Genomic DNA, 17,614 nt, shown 5'->3' with positions numbered 1-17,614 from the left:
TTTCATTTAAATTATTGTCCCCAACCTTGTACAGTAAAATTCTAAGATATCCACTGAGCTTTTTTGAATCCTCAAGGCACCAGATCTGTCCAGTGGTCTTAACCTATCTGAGGCTTAGGAAGCCACACCCAGATTTTTGAGACATGACATTTGTGCAATGAGAATCTTGCTGATATGCCAGCAATATATAGTGGGGTTGGATGGGAGGCTCTAAAAATTCAAATTTTTAGTTGTGGTTTTTAGGGACACGATCCTTTCAATCCCCTCCAGAGAAGAGTCCAAGTCATCCTTTTGCGGCCTTCTTGTTTTGCCTTCCTCTGAAAATTTGTGTTTGAAACAAGGAAAGTGAAATGCTTTCTCTACAAATTGTTTAATAGAAGCAGAAAGGGCCTGAACATCACTGAATTTTGTTCTCCCAAAACAGAGTTGATCAGAGTCGGGAGCAGGTCCAACACAGTATCCCAAGTCATCCTGGCATCCGAATAATCCTCATTAAAGTTGTAACACAGGTCAGGTGTACACTGGAGAGGAGTTGAAGATGATGGACAAATCTCTTGGATGGTAATTAGAAAGGAGAGGACTTTCCAGTTGCAGATGGATGGTCTTCTAATAAGGTTTAATCTAAATCAAATTGCAACAGAGAAAACCAAAAAGAAAGAGAGAAATATTTTAAACTGTTTAAAGTTGCATTGTGACTTTCTTTTTTCTATAATCTATCCGGTCTAATCGTGAAAATCACAAATCGCAAATTCCATTTTTTTTGTGGGCTTTTTATGCAAAAAGTCAATAGGTGTGTTCCAATCACCAATAAATGTAGATATTCTTCGTTCCCTAATCAAAGATGCCAGTTTGTCCATGTCAGCAAGTTTTCCCCAACCATTCCTCAGTGGTGGGTAGTGCTGAATTATCTCTAACTTTGTACATATAGTAATCTTGTGAAAGTAATCATATACTGAAATAATCTTCCGTGGCATTTTTCTCATTGTTTATCCATCAATCCTCAAAGGAAGAATTCTGACTGAATGTTTATTTTCAAAATCTTTGGTATCAGTGAATTTGAATCCAATTTTGTAAGCTTTTATACATTTCCACCGAGCATGATAAAATGTCCCTTCATGCTCTTTACCTTTCCAATTCTACAACGTTTTCCAATAAAAGGCACGTGACATAATCTCTGGGAGTCTGTTTTCGTTGAGCTGGTTTGAGAACCAAAACTTGTAACTTAAGACAAGAACCAAATCCAAGGAACCCATGTTTAAAAAGTGTCTGACTGGTCTCAGGTATACACGTTCAGGGAAAGAAGAGTAAGGGGCCTTGGGTTCAGCTTACCTGCACAAGAGATTTTCAGAAATTAAATCAAATTTAATCAAATGCTTTTGGAGGGGGGAACTCTTGTGGGATTTAAGGATTAAATGAGCATATGATGCCTGTATATATCCAGGAGAACAGCCATATGCTACTGGAACAACCTCTCCTTCCTCTTTGCCATCTAGGAGATCAATCAAGATCTCTAACTCCTACCCACAACACCCTGGGCTACAATCCCCACAACAAAAATTTCAACACTAGAATGACTTGGGATGCTGTGTTGGACCTTCTCTCATCTGGGGAGGCCAAAGTTCCTTGAAGGGGATGAGAAAAATATCTCCTCTCAGATAGTAGGCTGGCCACCTACCAAATCCCACAGGTGGGTGCATATCACTCTATAGTCTATTTTCTGTGGTTTATCCCATGGTCTTCTATGCCAAGGTGTACATATCAATGTATCTTCTCTCTGAACAAGAAACATAATCTTTTATAGAGCTGAGGTGGTGCAGTGGTTAGAGTGCAGTACTGCAGGCTACTTCAGCTGACTGCTAGCTGCAGTTCGGCAGTTCAAATCTCACCAGGCTCAAGGTTGACTCAGCCTTCCATCTTTCTGAGGTCGGTAAAATGAGGACCCATATTGTTGGGGGCAATATGCTGACTCTGTAAACTGCTTAGAGAGGGCTGTAAAAGCACTATGAAGTGGTATATAAGTCTAACTGCTATTGCTGTTGCTTTCCAAAAACTGACCCAGATACACCAGGGATACCCAAACACCCTTATCAAGATCTTGGCAGTTTTGGGAGGGGAATCACACACAGTCTCAGGGATGTGAAGATGAAAGAGCCCCATCACCACACAACCAGAAGAAAGGAAACCATGTCTCTTCAAACCGGTTTTTGGTGGGTGTGGCAATGAATTGGTCTCAATGGGAAAAAAAATATTTACCCTATATCCGTGATAGCGAACCTATTGCACGTGTGCCACAGATGGCACGTGGAGCCATATCTGTGGGCACGCGAGCGTTGCCCTAGCTCAGCTCCACTGCACATGTGTGTGCCTGCCAGCTGATTTTCGGGCCTTCCAGGCCCACCAGAAGTCAGGAAACGGGCAGTTTCTGGCCTCTGGAGGGCCTCTGGGGGGGTGGGGAAGGCCGTTTTCGCCCTCCCCAGGCTCCTTTACTTTTACTTTTACTTTTATTTGATTTGTATACCGCCCTACTCCCGAAGGACTCAGGGCGGTGAACAGCCAACAATAAAATACATACATACAAAATTTAAAAAACAGAAATAAAATCGAATTAAATAGTTTGGCCCAGACAGATTAAAACCCCAATCAATTTAAAACAAATTTAACTTTGAGTATTAAAATATTAAAAATATTAAAATATTAAAATTGTTTAAAAAGAGGGAGAAAATTAGGCCAGGCCCGCCTGGTGAAATAAAAAGGTCTTTAGAGCGCGGCGGAAGGTACGCAGATCTGGGATCCTCCGTATCTCCAGGGGGAGCTCGTTCCAGATAGTAGGTGCCCCCACAGAGAAGGCTCTCCCCCTGGGGGCCGCCAGTCGACATTGTTTGTGTCATGGTAAATGTCTAACTACTACATCTCCCTGATCACCCAGACCTGCAAGGGTTAACTGACCACATATCCCATAACCCCTGTAACCACTCCTTACCTCTTTGCCCCTCCTCCTGGGTATAAAAGCTCCGACCACGTGGTCCACAGGGTATTCCAGATGTATACCTGAAAGAGAAAGGTACAAGGTCAGTGACCTCCAGTACCATCAAATCTATAATAAAGCTACAGAAAAGAATCGAAGTCTGTCTTTGAGTTATTGGGCTAGATCCAGCTTTTAACAAAATGGTAGCAGAGGATGGTTGCCCATAACTCCAGATAATGACTGAACCCAACACCTACCCTGAAGAAGCAGACAGAGTACAGACCAGAGCTCTTACCAAGAAGATGGCTGAGAAACTTGCAACCAAAGCCACAGCCATGGAGGAGACAGAAGCTGGAAGCGAGCAGGACTCCAGCCTGGACTCACAATCAGATGAAGAGGGGCCATCCAAGGAGATCACCGCCCCGGAAGAAGAAACAGCACAGAAAATGAATAAATTCAAACTCTCCATCCTGAAACTGATGGAGGCAAGCAGCGACAAAGAAAACCTCATCGCGGACCTTCAAAGCCTCTTCGAGCAGCAAGAAGCAGCGATTGAGGCCCCAAAGACCACCGAGAGAGAAAAGCCAGCAAAAAAGGGTAAGCCACCCCCACCCGATGATCCTGAGCTGGCAGAATCCATTTTCGCGCCCTCTTCCCGGCGGCCATCTTGGGACGAGCACCAGCCAATGGGAAACCAGGATTTGAATCCCTTGGCGCGAAAATGCCCGAACCCCGAAACAGACGAGGGGGACTCAGAAAGCGACAACGAAGAGCCCAACTCTGAAAGCGACCACGAAGAAACTACAATCACTAAGAAAAAAACACCTACCGATCTCGAGTTGCAAAAGGCAATCGAGACCATCACCGCTGCCCTGGGCTCCGCTTTCGAGCCTCCTGCAGCACTCAAAAAATCAAAGAAAAATCCTGGAAAACACAAGAAGGCCAGGACAACCAACAACGACCAGGCAACCGAGTCACAGCCAACTAAAGACACCGCGCACACCAACAACCGGCACAAAAGACCGCCCACCTGCAGGAAGGATCAACTGCAGGACTCGAACTCGCCACCCGCTACACCAACTATGCGAGGCCCGAGGGAGAAGAGAAGAACCGGCTACTCACCAACGCCACGACATCCACCAAGCCAATCCACGCGACCAGGGACCAGCGACCATGAGGGAGGATCCGCCGCCACCACCGCCATTACCGCCGAGCCGCTGGGTGCAGGGAATCCTCAACCTACGACCTCCGCTGCTGCCGCGCCGCCGACCCACGGAAGTCCTCGACTTACGGCCGCGTCGCCTCCTCACCTTCTACCCTTCTTCGCCAGGGATCCAGCCATCCAGCAGTGGTGTCCACCTTCAGGAGGAATCTTCGGACCCACCAGGGGTGGGTCCAGCCTCCCACCGACAGGCCTAGGCCTAGGCCTGGGAGCTCCAGCAACAGGAACCTCACCCAATGGACTCCAACACGGAATGAGTTTCGCGCATGCCCAGTACCTGCCTGTAACAAGAGAAGCAAGCTACATAGCTCCAAGCAAGTACAGAATGGCCACAGACATCCCAAAGCCTTATTGTGAGTTCAATCACAGTTTGGACCATGGACAGCTCCCCCCAGTAAGTAACCTTACTAACATTTCTGGGGCAAATTATGCCAATTTGCCAAAATTGCAGTTAGATGGGGGTAATGTTATAGAATGGAGTCAACAATTAAGAGTTGCTCTCATGAGAGAGAATGCACTGTTCCTAGCTAACAGACCTCCCCAAAAGCCCTGGTCACTGGAAATTGACTGTATTCATCACAGGGCATTTTGTATCATGGTAACCTCCATTCCATCTGCTATGTATCCATCTATTGAGGACAATCTGACTGTTTATGATGTTATGCAAAAACTATGTAACCTGTTTTATAGCCAGAGTAGAGCCACTACCACTAGAATATCTAGGGAGTTCCACTCCACCAAGCACAAGGCAGGGGTCCCCATGAGTGAGCACATTTTAAAGATGAATGCTACAAGAGCAGAGCTCATGCAGAGGGGGGAAATCATCACTGAAGAGAGCATGATAAGCATAATCATAAACTCTCTTGATAGCAGTTGGGACAGCTTCATAACCCAACTAAATAGCCTCAGCTTGCAATACCTAACACTAGGCACACTGACCAGTCAGCTCGTTGCAGAGGACACTCTGAGGAGGGAACGCCAACTATCCAAAAGGGATCCTAGACCCACGAAGAGGGTGGATTTCCAAGATAGGGCCAGGGATACCTCAGAATGTTATTCTTGTGGGTCAAGGAACCATAGGGACAGGGGACAGCACGACAGTAGAGGGGGGAGGTCACCTGAACGCAGGTACCCAAAGGAAAGGGAGCGAGGGTGGTCACCCAACCCCAGGAAACACCACGAGCGCAGAGACCACTCCAGGGACAGTAACTCTGGCTCCATGTACGGGATCAGGCACGATGACCCAAATGACAAACATAAGGTAGAGAGAAACACATGGCTCCTGGACTCAGGGGCCACAAGTCACACTACTTGTAACCCAGAGCTGCTAGACTCACTCATAGAAGTAGACTCAGAAATAAAGGTGGCAAACCAAAGCAAGGTCAAAGTAGTGGGGAAAGGAAACGTACACATCACACAGATAGGGGATTTAAAAGGGATACTGTACGTGCCAGAGATACCCCACAACATGCTAGCCATCACAAAGCTGACACGGGACACAAACATAGAGATAAAATTTAAAGATGGAAAGGCACACTTGATCAAGCAAGGGAAAGAGATAGGAAAGGTAACCATACACGAGGGACTTCCCTACTTCACACCCAATGCAAGGGAGGAAGAAGGCATTGATACCAACATGAACCACAAAGTAGATGAGTATCCAGAAATAGAGGGGGTGCAGCAAGAGGCAGGAAGTGGCCATGAGAAGGCCAACAAGTCTGTATCTATCGGCAAGCCATTGCATGATAACTGCGCCCACCTCCTCCACAGGAGACTGGGACACATAAGCTTCCCCATTGTAAAGAAAATGACGGAATGTACCGAGGGTCTCAAAGTAAAGAACTGTGAAAACTACTTGGAGTGTTCGGTCTGTAAGCGTTCTAAGATCAAGGTTAAGGCCATCCCCAGGGGATCCAAACGAACCACAGAGTCCCCCTTCCAATTGGTGCATATGGACTTGGTAGAGCAAATGAAACCCTCTGTAGGGCATAGGAAGCGATTCTTCCTCACGATTGTGGATGACTACACCAGATACGGGTATGTCTACTCCCTCAGACACAAAAACGAAGTATTCCAAAGGTTTAAAGAATTCCACAGAAGAGTAGATATGCAACATAACATGAGAATAAGGCAGATAATGACAGACAGGGGCTCAGAATTCATGGCCAAGGAATTCACAAGGTGGCTGAGAGAACAGGGCATAGCTCACTACACCTCTTCACCTTTCTCCCCCTTCCAAAATGGAGTCTCAGAGAGAAAGAATGAAGTATTGCAAACCATGATGAGGTGCGCCCTGGAGGATGCTGGGATGGGGCAGCATTTCTGGTCAGAGGCACTACACTACGCTAATTACACCCTGAATAGACTGTGGTCAAGCTCTATCAATAAGACACCATACGAGATGCTATACAACAGAAAGCCCAACATCGCACACTTTCACATATTCGGCGCACCAGCCGATGTCCACATCCCCAGACAATTAAGAAAGAAAGGGGAGAAATTATCAAAAAGACTGAGATTCGTGGGTTACGAACCGGGCACAAAGGGCTACAGATTTGTCGACAACAACAACCATTTTGTGGTTTCCAGATCAGCCAGTTTCCACGAAAATGCAAACTGGTCGAGGGTACACTCCAACGACATTCCCATCAATAGGGTCACATTCGAACATGGCCAAGGGGAAAAGGAGGTCAGAGAGGTCGGAGGGCACAAAGCCAACAATCGCAAGGCGAGCATCAAAGAGTGGAAAGAAGGGCATCCTTCCCTGAAGATAGATGACCTGACAGACAAAGAGGCAGACAACATGCAGGAAACCGAGCCAACCCCCAGCAGGCCAATCAGAGAAATCAGAAACAAGCTGCCAAGGAAGCTAGAGGACTACGTTATGGCCATCCACAACACCCATTTCACGCCCAGCTCATATGAGGACATCCTCGGGCTCCCCCAGAAAGAGAAAGAAAAATGGATGTCTGCCATGGAGAAGGAGATGGAGAGCCTAAGGAACCTCCAAGTATACTCACCTGCCCAAATTCCAGAGGACAAAAAACCAATAGGAACCAAATGGGTGTTCAGAGTTAAGACATTAGAAGACAACAAGGTCCTGTACAAGGCAAGACTAGTCGCGCAGGGTTTCGCCCAAAGATACCTCGAAGACTATACGGACACCTACTCACCAACCGTCAGGGCGGAGAGCGTCAAAAGCGCCCTGGTGGTGGCCACCATCCTGGGCTTGGAGGTTTTCCAATTCGACGTACAAACAGCGTACCTTCACGCCGAGTTGGACAAAGAGATATACGTTAAAGCACCGCCTGGGTACAACAAGGGCGAGAACCAAACCTGGCTGCTGAACAAAAGCCTGTACGGGCTCAAGCAGTCGGGCAAAGCCTTGCCTAGCCAAGGCTCTCAGATCCATGGGCTTCGAGGCCACCTCAGCCGACAAATGCTTCTTCACGAAGAGAGAAAACAACACATTCGAAGGTTGCTCGTTTGCGTGGACGACATCTTGTACATCAGCAAGCACAAGGACAGATGTGACAAGTTCGCCACTGAGCTGGGTAGCTACTTCTCCCTAAAGTCACTTGGAAAGATCGATAAATACCTAGGGGTCCAAGTGATAAAAACCAACAAGGGTTTCCGCCTCTCCCAGAGAGAAAAGATCATCGAGCTGCTGTCCAAATGCAACATGTCCGAAGCAAAACCCAGCGAGACCCCCATGCAACCAGAGTTCCTGAAGACTATGTACGAGGAATCTGAACCTTTCACAGACAATAAGTTGTATAGATCAACGATAGGGTCACTGCTGTATATATCCAACTGGACCAGGCCCGACATCGCCTTAGCCGTCAATCTGCTGTCCAGGCATGTAAGCAAACCCACGGTAACACACTGGAACGCCATCAAAAGACTACTTAGATACTTAAAATTCAGTGCGGATGCCCTACTCTGCCTAGAGCCAGAAACATCCGAGAAACCAAAGCTAACCTGCTATGCTGACGCTGACTAGGCTGGGGACATAGAGTGCAGAAAAAGCACCTCTGGCTACGTGCTACTATTCAACAATTGCCCCATCCATTGGTACACTGGAAAGCAAAAACTGGTGGCCACATCAACTACGGAAGCAGAATTTGTTTGCCTATCCAAGGCCGCAAACAACTTAGTATGGTTCGATGACCTGCTCTGCAACATCTGGGCTGAACCCTCATATCCAATAGTTATCCACGAAGACAACAAGGCAGCGATAGAGATCTCAAAGGCCGATGCTATAGGTCAGCGGTCTAGGCACATTGACATTAAATACAAACACGTCAGGCAGTTTTCAGAAATAGGTTTCATTAAGGCAGTACACTGTGACACAGAGGAGCAAACAGCAGATATTCTCACTAAACCCCTACCACATAAACAGCATGCGTGTTTAAAAATGCGTGTTTACATGTAATTCGTGCCTGTCCCTGTATATTCTCTGTATGTATACAACCACTTCCCCAGGTACCCAGTTAGACATTTAGAGGGGTTTTTGTCATGGTAAATGTCTAACTACTACATCTCCCTGATCACCCGGACCTGCAAGGGTTAACTGACCACATATCCCATAACCCCTGTAACCACTCCTTACCTCTTTGCCCCTCCTCCTGGCTATAAAAGCTCCAACCACGTGGTCCACAGGGTATTCCAGATGTATACCTGAAAGAGAAAGGTACAAGGTCAGTGACCTCCAGTACCATCAAATCTATAATAAAGCTACAGAAAAGAATCAAAGTCTGTCTTTGAGTTATTGGGCTAGATCCAGCTTTTAACAGTTTGGCCGACGGCACCCGGAGGAGCTCCTCTCTATGAGAGTGTACGGGCCGGTGGGAGGCTATTGGTGGTAGTAGGCGGTCCCGCAAGTAGTCCCTAGAAAGACTCTGGAGCCTAGGGAGAGCGAAAAATGGGTCTACCGCGCCCACCGTGCCATCACGTGCCAAAAGCGGGGGGAGCGCAGGGGGTCGCACATGCTTGCACGGGGGGCAGGGCGGATTGAATTATGGGTGTGGGCACGCACACTTCCCCCGCTTTTGGCACGTGACGGCAAAAAGGTTAGCCATCACTGCCCTATATCTTTCTCCATATTTAAAAATGATACAATTCAAAAAGATTCAGTGTCCTCAACCTAAAGTGGCACCAAACTCCATAGCTTTGGGTGACCTTATCCAGCAGTCTCTGGATAAAAAATACCATGTTGAAGGACAACAGAAGTCAACAACATAGGTGTTGAAATACTGTGTCTTTCTCCAGCATCATTTTCTGGAAGGTCCTGACAGGAATGTCTATGAAGATTCTCAATCATCCAGGTCATGGTTGTCCCAAAGGTGCTTTTTCAAGAGGCATCTGGACTTTCTGGTTTTTCTTTGAAGACGTTTTTCTTCTTCAGAGCTCTCTTCTTCAGAGCTCTCTTCTTCAGAGCTGAAGAAGCTTCTTGGATGAGAAGTGAAACATCTTCAAAGAAAAACCAGAAAGTCCAGTTGTCTCTTGAAAAAGCACCTTTGGGATGTCCTGGCAGGAAAGACCACAACCACCACAGAACATTGCCTTCAAGTATCTGTAATTTTCCACTAATATGCTATATGCCTGAGTCCTTCGGGAGTAGGGCAGTATGTAAATCCAAACTAAACTAAACTAAACTATATTCCAGCTTCCTTTCTGTAAATGGAGCCAAGGAAGAAGATCCCCAGAGGCTGCTCAAATACCATCTCAGATTGAATTGAAAAAGGAAACAACAAGAGAGCGGAAAAAGGGAGAGGAGTAAATAAGGGGAGGGAGGAGAGTTGGGAGATGAGGAGAGAAGAAAAGAAGAACGGGAAAAGGAGGGGAAGAAAGAAGGGGGAAAGAGGAGGAGAGAGGGGAAGAAAGGGGGGAAGAAGAGAGGAGAGGGGAAAGAGGAGAGGAAGTAGAAAAGGGGAGGAGAGGAGGAATGAGGAAAGTAGAAAGAAACAGAAGAGGAGAGAGAAGGGAAGAGAAAGAGGAAAGGTTGTATTAAAATAAAGGAAGGAGATGGTAGAAGAGCAAACCTGAACAACTAATTAGCAAATGGAAGTTAAAGAAGAAGATGAATGAATAATGATTAACGATGGACAAAAGACTGTACATTTGAATATGTTGATAAAAAATAAAAATAAAAAACTTTTTTTAAAAAAAGAAGAAGATCCCCAGAGGAAAAGTTGTTTCTCCCTGTAATTATCACCATGCTGCTCTCTGGGATGTCTCCTTCTACTTCTCCAGTGACTGCCTTTGATGTAAACATCAGACTGAAGCAACATGGCGGGGATCTTGCATCAGAAAAGGATAAATTCTTCAGGTCACACTCTGTGTTGTATGAATTTCAGGACAAGCAGGGACTGTGCTGTTAAATGTAACTTTCTCTGCTTTCCAGGTGAAGCTTGACTCATTTTGTCTCTGTCTGAGTCAGGAAAGCCATTGGCTCTTGTGAGAGGACTTTTAAGTCTTCGACTCTTCTTCCTGTTCTTGTTTAGAAACTGGGAAGCTGGTTGATTCATCCCCATGAATGATGGACCTCCTGCTTCTGCTTCTGATGCTACTGTTGTCCCTGCCAGTCTCTGGGGATCGTACAATGAAATGTCCACTGACTTTGGAGCACCAAGATGGAAAAAAACCATGGAGCTATTACAGACCAGGAGATCATTTGATTAGTATTATCATCACTGTGACAAAAATATTGCATATAAAGTTCCCTTTCAATGCAGCTCCTTCTAGTCAGTCTCACTCGTAAGTCAGATTAACAGATCTACAGATAATTCCTGATTGTGAGATGTAAATGCCTTATTCCCTAATGTGTAAATAATGTATATATGGGATATCGGGGGTTAACTTATTCTTTGGTTCCTAATGTATTCATAATTCACCACTCCCATTCTTGGCTCCACCCCTTGTATATATAAGGAGCCACCTTCACCATTTTCCTTGCTTCTATCTGTGAATATTCAGTGAATATAGAATGCCTGTTATAATTAAAGAGGAATATATTTAAACCTCTAACTCTTATTATCATTATTGAGTCTGATCCTGAAAATATTGCAACAAGCTGGTAGCAGAGGATGGTTAATTGACTCAATAAATACTTAAAGATGTCTAAGAAAGATAGGCTCAACAACAGGGCCTACAGCAAAGAAATAGAAACTGAACAAGAAATAATCAACGAATACACAAACGCGATTTCGAGAGAATCCGAAGAATATACCACTGAAGAAGAAGAACTAATAAATGAAAATAATGACCAGGAGGAAATCGAAATAGAAAATAACGAACTCAGGTCAGAGATATTAAAACTATTAAAAAGCCAGAAGAATGATGAAAGCCTCATCGCGAATCTCCAAGAAATGCTGAAAAACAGCGGAGCAGCGAGAGAGAAAAACATTGCTAAAGAGAAACCCAAAGACCAAAAAACTGTGAGTGATATGACTACAGAGAAAGTCGTTATGAAAAAGAAAAGATGTGATCCCGCGCGAAATTTTGAATGGCAGCCATCTTGGTTCCAACAAGCCTCCAAAGTGAGCGAAGCAGAGCCAATCAAAATGCTCAGTTCAAAATTTCTGGCGCGAAAAACGTTATCAGACAACGAAAGTGAAAAGGAAGATTCAAACTCTTCAGAAGAACCAGAATCAGAAAGCGAAGACGACTTAACGAAATCCCAAGTAAAGTCAGCAATGAAGACGCTTTTTGCTGCATTTGGGCCAAAATTAAAAATTTCCAAAGCGACAACGAAGAAGCTAGAGAACAAGCCGATACCTCAAGACCTGCACGCTCCCATCCTGACTTCGAGAGCGACGACGCCCGAGCCCAGAGAGCCATGTCGATTCCGCCCTACACCGCAGACCGGATCAAGTACCAACGCACACAAAAGAAAGAAAAGAGCAGTCGCTGCCATCAAAACTCCTAAAACCGAGCCAGAAACCGACTCGTCTGAAGAGGAGCGGAGCGAGCGAGCTGCAATGGAGAGAACCTTCCACGACGACGCCAAAGAAGAAATGAGCAACGCGCATGTGCGAAACTACGTAGACGGTCCGGAAAGACTTGAACTGGCCAGAGAACCGCGCAGACTCGTTGCGAGCATCCCCATGCCGTTTTGCAATTTCCTGCACTTGCGAGACCACGGACTACCTCAGGTTGTAAGTAATGGACAAAATAATGTGGGAAACTTACCCAGTGACTTCCCAAAACTTAGAGTTGATGGCATTAATTTGCAAGAATGGTATCAACAGCTCCAGGTTGTCTTTATGAAAGAAAATTTGCTATTCTTTATCACTAGTCCTCCAAGAAGACCTTGGACTTTAAAAATAGATTGTTTACATCATAGAGCATTTTTCTTAATAATATCTAGCGTGTCTCCTGCAATGTATCATAGCATCAAACCAAACCTAACTGTTTCAGAAATAATTCAATGCATGTTTAATCTGTTTCACAGCGATAGTGTAGCTACCACTACAAGAATGTCTAAGGATTTCTTTTCTTCCAGAGTAAAACCAGGGGTTTCCATAAGTGAGCATTTGATATCTCTAAACAAAATAAGAGCTGAGCTGCATTTGAGGGGGGAAGTGATTTCAGATCAAACAATGAAAAGTGTTATTATCAATTCACTTGATTCATCATGGGATAGTTTTATGTCACACTTAGACACCATCAATCTAGGATATTTATCCATAGAAAGTCTATCTAACAAATTGATAGCAGAAGACAATTCAAGAAAAAATCGTTCCAGCAATCACACAGAACACAAATCTTTTAGGAAGGTAGCTTTCCAGGAAAAATACAATGAAGCTTTTAAATGCCATAATTGTGGGTCCAGGGAACACAATAGAAGAGACTGTCCCAAAATCTCAAAGGAGAGACATAGGTCAGAGTATAGGAGCAAATACAATTATAGACAGTCTTCCACAGATAGACATAAATATAGAAACCCACCAAATTACAGAGATAGTAGAGGGGGTAGAGAAAATTCAAAAGAGAGAAAATCTGGTTCACTGAATGGACTAAATAAACAAGACAGCACTAAAACACAACAAAATGAGAACAATAATTGGCTTATTGATTCTGGGGCAACCAACCACACCACTAATAACAAAAATATATTGTCTTCATTTACAGAAGATAAATTTGTAATAAAGGTAGCTAATCAAGAAAAGGTTCAAGTATTAGGCAGAGGAAATGTGACCTTGCCTGGCCTAGGAAAAATAGAGGGGGTATTGTTAATTCCAGAAATACCTCATAACATACTAAGTGCCATAAAACTAAGCAGAGATTCTGACATCAATATAGTTTTCTCAAAGGGGAAAGCAACTTTAGAGAAGGACAAAACAAATGTAGGCACTGTGATGATTAAAGGAGGCCTACCCTATCTAATAACAAAAGAAAGATGGTTACATAACATTGATTCAAATATGGAAGATTGTATTGAGGCAGATGATGAAAATGTTAGTAACAGTGACAATGATGAATGTAAAATATCTCATGATCACGCAAATACACACAATGAGAAGAAACCAAGAATAGGTAAACCAATTCATGATGAGTGTGCTCACATCTTGCATAGGAAGTTAGGACATGCAAGTTTTCCTGTAGTACAAAAAATGACTGAACACGCAGAAGGTGTCAAAATAAAAAATTGTGAAAATTATTTGGAATGCTCAGTATGTAAATCCACTAAACTAAAAACTAGTCCCAGACCAAAAAAATCCAACAGATCAACTAACAAAATTTTTGACTTAGTACATATGGACCTAGTTGGTCCATTAACTCCATCAATCACTTATAGAAAACGTTACTTCCTAACAATAGTAGACGATTACAGTCGCTATGGTTTTGTTTACACATTAAAACACAAGGATGAAACCTTTCAGAAATTTAAGGAATTCTACAAACGCATAGAAACACAACATAATATCAGAATAAAACAAATTATGACAGATAGGGGATGTGAATTCATGTCTAAAGAATTCTCCCAATGGTTAAAGGATAGAGGAATGCTACATTTCACGTCTAGTCCATTTTCTGCGTTCCAAAACGGGATTGCAGAGAGAAAGAATTCCACACTACAAACCATGATTAGGTGCACATTAGAGGATGCTGGTTTAGGCAAACAATTTTGGTCAGAGGCCTTACATTATTCAAATTACACTCAAAATAGAACCTGGTCCAGTATTGTGAATAAAACACCATATGAGGTGATGTATAATAGGAAACCCAAATTAGCACACATGCACATATTTGGAGTCACTGCAGACGTACACATACCTAAGCAGTTGAGAAGAAAGGGAGAAAACGTATCCAGAAGATTAAGATTTATGGGATATGAAACTGGCACCAAAGGGTACAGATTCATTGATAATAATAACAAATTTATAGTCTCCAGAACAGCTGTGTTCCATGAACAGGCCAATTGGTCTAAATTACATCTTAATGAAATATTTCCAAATAAATGCAAAGATACAAAATCTTGTGAGGAAGGGACAATAGAAAATCAAAATATCAACAAAAATAAAAACAAAACCAAAACTTGGACAAATAGTCAGCACAAAATAAAGACAGACACATTAACAAAAAAGGAAGCAAGATATTTGCATGATAACCATAGCAAACCCGAAAGAGCTATTAGAAACAATAGAAATCAAGTACCAAATAAATACAGAGATTACATAATGCATATGGATGGTGAACAAATGACACCTAATACATATGAGGAAGTATTAAAACTCCCTCGTGAAGAAAAGGAAAAATGGGAACTAGCTATGAAAAAAGAGATGGAAAGTTTGCAAGGATTAAATGTGTTTACACCTGCGATTGCACCTAAAGATAAAACGATTATAGGTACCAGGTGGATTTATAAAATTAAGAATCTAGAAGGAGGCAATACTCTATACAAAGCTAGATTGGTTGCACAAGGTTATGCACAAAAATATCCGGAGGACTACACTGACACATACTCCCCCACAGTGAGAACAGAGAGTGTTAAAACAGCTCTAGTAGTGGCATCTGCACTCAATCTTGATGTATTTCAATATGACATACAGACTGCGTATTTACACGCAAAACTAGATAAGGAAATATATGTAAGAGCACCACACAGTCAATACACTAATAAGAATGAAATTTGGCTATTGAACAAGAGTCTATACGGATTAAAGCAATCTGGCAAAAGATGGTACGATTGCTTGGTAAAAGTACTTAAGACCATGGATTTCAACGCTACCACTGCTGATAACTGTTTCTTTGTAAAAAAGAGTGATGATCACATTGAATTTGTGTTAATTTATGTAGATGATATTTTATATATAGGAAAACACAAGGAGAGAAGAGAAACCTTTGTAAATAAGCTAAACGAACATTTCTCGTTGAAATCTCTAGGTAAAGTAAACAAATACCTTGGTGTACAAATTAACAAAACTAGAAGGGGATTCAAACTTACTCAGAAAGATAAAATCATTGAACTTCTGAACAAATGCAATTTAAACAATGCCAAACCCTGTGACACTCCTATGCAAACTGATTTCCTTAGAAACACTGATGAATCTTCCCCTGAATTCAAGGATAATACATTTTATAGATCAGTCATAGGTTCACTTCTTTATATATCTAATTGGACCAGGCCAGATATTGCATTACCACTCAATTTATTGTCAAGATATGTTAGCAAACCAACAATGTATCATTGGGAAGCGGTCAAAAGAATTCTAAGATATCTGAAAAGTACATTAGACTTTTGCTTAGTATTAGAACCTAGTAATGATAAAGAACCAAAACTTACATGTTACGCAGATGCGGATTGGGCTGGAGATATATCATGCAGAAAGAGCACTTCTGGTTATATTTTTCTATTAAATGACTGTCCAGTTTACTGGTACACTGGTAAACAAGAACTGGTAGCCACTTCGACCACAGAAGCGGAATATGTTTGTTTGTCCAAAGCTGCAAATAACCTTGTATGGTTTAATGATTTGATTTCAGATGTTTGGAAAAAACCTGCTTTGCCTTTTGTTATGCATGAAGATAATAAAGCAGCCATTGAAATATCCAGATCCGATGCCATTGGACAAAGGTCCAGGCATATAGATATAAAATTTAAGCATGTGAGACAATTGTCTCAAGATGGATTTATCAAAGCAGTGCATTGTGATACCTCTGAACAATTAGCTGACATATTGACGAAGCCTTTACCTTCTAAACAGCACAAATATTTAACATCAAAATTATATGTCTTATATTGCCCTGAATCTGAATGTAATTGGTGTTGTATAGCGAACCGGCATTTAGAGGGGGATTTGTGAGATGTAAATGCCTTATTCCCTAATGTGTAAATAATGTATATATGGGACATCGGGGGTTAACTTATTCTTTGGTTCCTAATGTATTCATAATTCACCACTCCCATTCTTGGCTCCACCCCTTGTATATATAAGGAGCCACCTTCACCATTTTCCTTGCTTCTATCTGTGAATATTCAGTGAATATAGAATGCCTGTTATAATTAAAGAGGAATATATTTAAACCTCTAACTCTTATTATCATTATTGAGTCTGATCCTGAAAATATTGCAACACTGATAATGGAGCTGCATACACTCCATTTATAATTCTAATACCTGTCTTTGTTCTCCTTATTCCACTTGCTCCTGTATTGCAGCACCTGTCCTTCTACCTTCCTGTATCGTTTTTTTAATAAAAATTTTTATTTTTATTTTTCATAAACAATTTACCTGTACAGTCATTTCCATCATTTTTCATTCATCTTTTCTTTTAACTTTCATTTTTCATTTTTACTTTTTCGGGGCTGCTCTTTTACCCTTTACCTTTACTCCAACCTTTCTTCTTCTCCTCCCCTTCTCTTCCTTCCTGTTTCTCCTCCTACTTCCTTCGTTCTTCCTCTCCTTCTCTTTCCTACTTCCCCTTCTCTTCCCCCACTCCTCTCTTCTTCCCCCCTTCTAACCTTCTCCTCTGCTCCTCTATCCCCTCCCTTTTCTTCCTCTCCTTTTCCTTTTCTTCTTTCTCCTCTTCTCTCCTCTCCTCTCCTCTCTTCTCCTTTCCTCTCTCTCTACTCCTTCCCCTCTCTCCTGTTGTTTCCCTTTTCAGTTCAATCTAAAGTGGTATTTGAGCAGTCCCGATTTCCTAATTATCTTTATTCTCATTTCAATTTCTTATTCAATTATTATTTATTTTTCTTTCATTGTTTGCGTACATTTTTATAATATCTCACTTTTTTCCCCCTTTTACCCCCCCTCCCCTTTCTCCTTTTACTTGGCATCATCTGGGTATCTATTTTACTAATTGTTTTCTCCCATCTATTCGCTATCTATTTTATCTCTATGTCCTTATTCATATTTCTTTTCTAACCAATCATAATCGTTTTGATTTCCATACTTTTTTTGTCTTATCTGGAGGAAGAGA

The 17,614-nt window shown here is 42.6% G+C and overlaps 1 pseudogene; it reads left to right on the top strand.

Moving 5' to 3' along the window:
- LOC139311899 (zinc finger protein 420-like) overlaps nucleotides 1-17,614 on the top strand; it is a 285,827-nt pseudogene that overhangs the window by 214,656 nt on the left and 53,557 nt on the right.

Source organism: Pituophis catenifer, unplaced genomic scaffold (genome assembly GCF_029215685.1).
Source record: "Pituophis catenifer annectens isolate HBS135680 unplaced genomic scaffold, rPitCat1.0.hap2 SCAF_2, whole genome shotgun sequence".
NCBI lineage: Eukaryota > Metazoa > Chordata > Lepidosauria > Squamata > Colubridae > Pituophis > Pituophis catenifer.
The sequence above is the reverse complement of the archived record's forward strand: the minus strand, read 5'-3'. Positions and strand labels throughout refer to the sequence as shown.